Source organism: Equus quagga, chromosome 17, assembly GCF_021613505.1.
Source record: "Equus quagga isolate Etosha38 chromosome 17, UCLA_HA_Equagga_1.0, whole genome shotgun sequence".
Lineage (NCBI taxonomy): Eukaryota > Metazoa > Chordata > Mammalia > Perissodactyla > Equidae > Equus > Equus quagga.
This window is the reverse complement of record NC_060283.1, coordinates 1,925,285-1,931,036: the sequence shown is the minus strand read 5'-3', so window position 1 is coordinate 1,931,036 and position 5,752 is coordinate 1,925,285. Positions and strand designations below refer to the sequence as shown.

Sequence of the window (5,752 nt, the reverse complement as noted above, 5' to 3'; positions counted from 1 at the left end):
TTCACAGGCTGCGATAGAGTGAACCCCGGTGATCAGTTAGATTACATGGCAGGGAATGGAGGAGGGGGAGAGGAATTGCTGACTCGAGCCACATCCACAGGTTCGCATCAAGATAAGGCAGGAACACCGACAGCGATCACGGGCCCCCTGTTTGCGGCTGCTCACGCCGTCTGGCCGGTATCTCCGACCGCCCGCTTCCACTGCCCATCCCGTCCTCTCTTTCCCTCGACAAGCACCCCAGCTGCTCGTGGCTCCTTGCCGTGTGGGATGACCCAAGCCTTCATTCCTGAGGGGTCTGGGCTGACAATTGCGCCTTTCCGTTGATTTTAATCACAGGGCAGGGGAATATCAAAAAGGGCTTGATCTCCTGCATTCCAGACATGCTCCTCTCATCCCTTGTGTAATAACCACCGATGTCCCCTCAGCACGGTCTGTTCCTGAGCCTGTGCAGTAACCCCCTCTTTGCCTGATGATTTGCAAGCTTGAGGATCCCAAGGTGGCCACGTGACAGTCTCAACTTCCTGTTTAATGGACTTGTTGCACGTCCCCTGGCAGGAGCCCCCTTCCCCTTGGGAACTCAAACTTCTAGACGAAGAAATCCTAGAGTTGTGGGGACAGGAAGCAAAGGCTTCCCTAATGGCATTTCATTAGAATAGTAGAAATCATTGCCATTTCCCCCGGTGATTCCCACAGGTATCAGCAGTAAGAGAAAACGCTGATTCAGAGGATTGACTTCACCCTGGAGGATGCTCTGCAGAGTGCGGGTGCTCGCCAGGCGCCATAGCCGAGGCTTCAAAAGGCCATTCCAAGGTCCTCTCAGGCCAGCTGCTGCAGGGTGATGGGGAGCGCAGTAAGGCTGTGAACCCATTGCCCAATACCCATTGCCCAATGCCCGTTGCCCCACTCCACCGGCTGGGAAATGAGTTCCTTCACCAGAAGCCAAGTTACAAGAGAGACCGTGACAGTGAAGAAGGCAATCTGTGAATCGACCGGTGGTGTTTTAGCAAAAGCATCGCGGGCAGAGAGAGCAAATCCACATCCAGAGTAAGTGTCTTTTCTAGTGAGGCTAAAGTGGTGCCCTTTCCAGTGGAAGCAGTGCTACCAGGAAGCTGGTGGGTGCCTGGACAATATAGGGGTGTCGGTTTTAGTCTCTGCTGTTGCCACTCAGGGCACTTAGCAGATGGGCCCTGGTGAGTGGAAGCCCATGGGCTGAGCTTGTGTGCAACGTCCATCGCTGCCGCCCTGGTCCCTTCTCCCATGAGCCCATTGGGTAATGACGGGGTGGCTGATGTCCAAGGAAGGGTCACCTTGTCTGCCTGGACATTGAGATTCTCCTCTGCCGAGGTGGTGGCTCTTTGGCAAACATTCCCATAGGTCACCATATCTTCACACTCGGTGCCCCTCTGTCCCAGACCTCCTGCCACCTAGTTTCTAATTGTTCCTCAAATCCCTGAGCATCTACTCAAGCCATTAGCAACTGACCATGAATTGGGGTAGACCTGAGGCTCTGAGGCTCTGACCGCTCCTTCCAGGCAGAATGGAACCACCAGAGGCCCTGCTGGAATTTCTGCGATACCCCCCCGGAGCATTTCCCCGCACCACTGTCCCTCAGAGGGGGCTGGAGGTCAGGAGCCCCCCCCACTTTTGAGTGGTGGCTACATCTGGTGCGGGATCATTTGGAAGCCAGACCCAGATTTTTCCTTCCTCGCTTTTCAGGTGGTGGGGAACGCGAAGCCAGAGGCGCCGGCTGAGATGGATGGTGATGTAGCAGGAGTGGGCGCGGTAGGCTTTGAGCCACGTCTTCACGTGACTTACCTGTGCCTTCAGAAGCTGCTTTGAGCCCAGTCTTGTGCATACCCTTTCTACTTGGTGATGGAACGCCACTGAGTATGCCCAACTGTATGGTATGAAATGGTACGCTTGGTGGGTCAGACAACACCCACTCTTGGTGGACAGTTCAGGTCACGTGGTAAATTGGTGGCCATGGTCATGCACACGGTCTCCACTGAGGCCCAGAAGCAAGCCAGAATCTGTTTCTCCAAAGGAGAGGTACCACAGAGGAAGGCAGGGCTTTGCTCCGAATGCTCAGGGCACTGGGCTATCACCTCCCGACCAGGGCCTGCCCAAGGCTCCACGCGGCATCCTTCTCTGCCACCTCGACCATGCCTGCATCTGCTAGTTGTGTAAGGCCCAAGAGGCAGGGCGGCTCGCACGGCAGCCTGACCTGTTTCGGAGGCTCCTCTCACTCTGAGCCCCACTCAGACCAACGGCTTTCCAGGTCCCTCGACCAATGGGCAGATCTCACTATGTGTTGCCCCCAGAATCTGAAGAGGCCCACCAGGCATTGCACCTCTTCTTAAGTAGGAGGAAGGGCCAGATGTGGATCTCGACACGCCCCAGGCCACCGGACCCCTTGCAAAGTGGCAGGCCCCCGCGTTCCTGTGGGATTTGTTCCCTACCCTCGGTGTCACCAAGGTGTCTGAGTCATCACTGCTTCCTGCTCAGCCGGCCGGGTCAGTGTGATGCCATCAAGGTAATGGGCCAACACGACATCATGCGGAAGGGAAAGCTGATCCAGGAGCCTTCAGGCTAGATCGTGACAGAGTGGGTATACCCTGAGCCAGGACAGTGAAGACGGATTGTTGGTGCCAGCTGACGGCAACCCGCTTCTCTGGTGGTCTTTGCTAAAAGGTACAGAGGGGTCACACGCCTCACCAGAACCATGGCTGATAAGCTGGACTTTATTAAAATTAGGAACCTCTGCTCTGTGAAAGACACTGTTAAGAGAATGAGAAGGCAAGCCTCCAACTGGGAGAGAATACTTGCAAAACACATATCTGATCAAGGACTCGTATGCAAAATATGCAAAGAACTCTTACAACTCCACAGTAGGAAAACAACCCAATTTAAAAAATGGGCAAGAGACTGGAACAGACACCTCGCCAGAGAAGATGTACCCACGGCAGATAAGCATGTGAGAAGATGCTCTGCGTCCTATGTCGTCAGGGAAATGCAAATGAAAACAAGTGAGATAGCACCACGCAGCTATTAGAATGGCCCAAATCCAGAAGGCTGACAACACCAAGTGCTGACGAGGATGTGGAGAAACAGACACGCTCCTTCATCGCTGGCGGGGAGGTAAAATGGTACAGCCACTGTGGAAGACAGTGTGGTGATTTTTTATAAAACCAAACACACTCTTACCATATGATCCAGCAATCACGCTCCTTAGTACTTACCCAAAGGAGCTGAAAACACGTCCACACAAAAACCTGCACGTGGATGTTTACAACGGCTTTATTCATAATTGCCAAAATGTGGTGGCACCCAAGATGCCTTTCGACGGGTAAATGGATAAACAAACCGTGGTACATCCAGACAACAAAGTATCATTCCACGATAAAGAGAAATGAGATTTCAAGCCCTGAGAAGACGCGGAGGAACCTCAAATATTTACCACTATGTGGAAGAAGCCAGTCTGAACGAGCTGCATACTGTATGATGCCAACTATGTGATGTTCTGGGAAAGGCAAAACGATACAGACACGAAGATCAGTGGTCCCCAGGGGCTCAGGGGGAAGAAAGAATAAACAGGCAGACAGCAGGAGATTTTAAGGCAGTGAAGCGACTCTGTGCGATACTGTAATGGTGGATATGGGTCCTTAAACATGTGTCCAAACCCTTAGAATGTCCAACACCAAGAGGGAACCCTGATGTCAACTATGGACTTTAGTTAATCATAATGTGTCAATTTTGGCTCATCAACTGTAGCAAATGTCCCACACTAAGGCAAGATAATAACAACAGGGGACGCTGCCTGTGGGGAGAGGAGCATATGGGAACTCTCTGTTCAGTTTATCTGTAAACCTAAAACTGCTGAAAAAGGAAAATCTCTTTTTAAAAAAAGCTTTCCCCAGATCAGTGGCAGCATACCAGGTGGCCAGGGATGTTTTGATTTGCTCCAGCGATCCGCCGCCTCTGAACAGCAGTTGCGGTGGGGTCCTGGTCGAGTTTGCCGTAACTCCCATCGTTTATTCTCCAAGGTGCATCTGTGTTCTGCACAGGCGAGCAGGCGAGGGGAGCAGGGGTGTGGTGGGAATCACCACCCGCGTCTTTTGTGACTTGGTGGTGGTGCCAGCCTCTGCAGTCCCTCCAAGGAGGCAGCATCGAGTTTGCTGTACTGTCTTCCTAGGTCGAGGCAGTCCTGGCGGCTTCCCCTGGGCCTTTCCCGCCACAAAAGCCCTCTCTCCACAGTCCAGGGACCAGTGTGGGATCCCACCAGCTGCTGAGTATGTCTGTCCCAACTATGCATTCCGGAACTGGGGAAATAATTCCCCGGTGGGCTCGGGTGGGCCCGTTGAAACAGAGCTGAGCTAAAATGCCACTGACCCCTGGCCTCGGCAAGCCCTTTCTCTAATTGTCAGACCCAGTGGGGTCTGGGGTCTCCAGGAATTGGAGTCAGTTCAGAGCCAGTGTCGGTAGTCCCCAAAGTCTGATAATGTCCCCTGCCTTGTGCACAGTCACCCAGGAAAACGGCGGTAGGACCTCTGGGGATGGTGGGGAGCAAGATACACAGCCTCCACTTTCGATAGTGTCCCGGGGTCCTCTGAAGGCGACCGGCCTCCCCTCCACTCGAGGGCTCTGGCTTATAAACTGGCTACAGTCTGGGAACAACAGACTCTGTTTCAGGGGTTCTGGCCAGACTTGCGCACCTGACCTGGGGCTCGCTTCTTCCCATCGAGGGAGCCTTTAGGGGTTGCCCATGCATTTCCACTCTGGGGACACGGGATCAGCTAGCCCAGCCTTCGGTCCCTGTGGGGTAGGCTCTCCGGATCACTGCCCTGCCACAGCGCCCTCTCAGCGACAGTCTGGCCTCCGTTGTCACTCACGCAGTATCCCTTCCATCCTCCTTGCAGCTCCAGGTGCTTCCTGACACAGCACCCCCCTCACCCCCCCGCAATCCTTTCATCTGCCTTGGTCTTGAGCTGGAGTTGGACTATCAGAACCGCACCGCAAACCTGTGTATGCACAGGGCAGCCCTCGGCTCATGTGACTGTGAGGCCCGAGGGAGCCCTGCCGGGGGGCCAGCCGGGTCCTGGGGCCAGGACAGGCCAGGGGGCCTGGAGGGGGGGCGGGTCTGGCCCAGTCAGGCCTAGGGGTAACCACCCCTCTCCTCTTTCACCTACTGCCCCCCTACCCCACACCTATTGCTTCCGCCCCCGGGCCCCACAGGTCTGGGCCGCCCAGCCTCACCTCGCCCAGCCTCTGCTCCTGGCCTCTTGCTGGGTTTCTCCCGGCCTCTCTGCCCCCTGCCTCTGCAGTCCCTCCTCTCACTAAACACGACCCACGACGCTGCCAGTCGTGTCTCTTTGAACCACTGCTGTCCTCAGAAGTGGCTGAGTGCCTCCCAGTGAGGGTGAATGAATGACAGAATGAATGGATGGATGGATGAACGAACGTCGGACACTGTCTCAGGGCAGCTGGGGCGGCCGTCACAAAACACCACAGGTGGTGGCTTCACAACAGAAGTATACTTCTCACAGTTCCGGAGGCTGGATGTCGGAGATCAAGGTGCCAGCAGGTCAGGGGTCCTGGTGAGAACTCTCTTCCTGGCTTGTCCTCACACAGAGGAGGGAGAGAGGAAGGGGGGGGGGGGGGGGGGGGGGGGGGGGGGGGGGGGGGGGGGGGGGGGTGGGGGGGGGGGGGGGGGGGGGGGGGGGGGGGGGGGGGGGGGGGGGGGAGAGGGAAGGAG

The 5,752-nt window shown here is 55.6% G+C and overlaps 1 long non-coding RNA gene across 1 annotated transcript; it reads left to right on the top strand.

Moving 5' to 3' along the window:
• Positions 1–916: 916 nt before the first annotated feature.
• LOC124228611 (uncharacterized) lies at positions 917–4,278 on the top strand. Its single transcript, XR_006885743.1, has 3 exons — positions 917–1,044; positions 1,717–1,914; positions 4,193–4,278. It is a non-coding gene; the product is annotated as an uncharacterized LOC124228611 (long non-coding RNA).
• Positions 4,279–5,752: the final 1,474 nt, after the last annotated feature.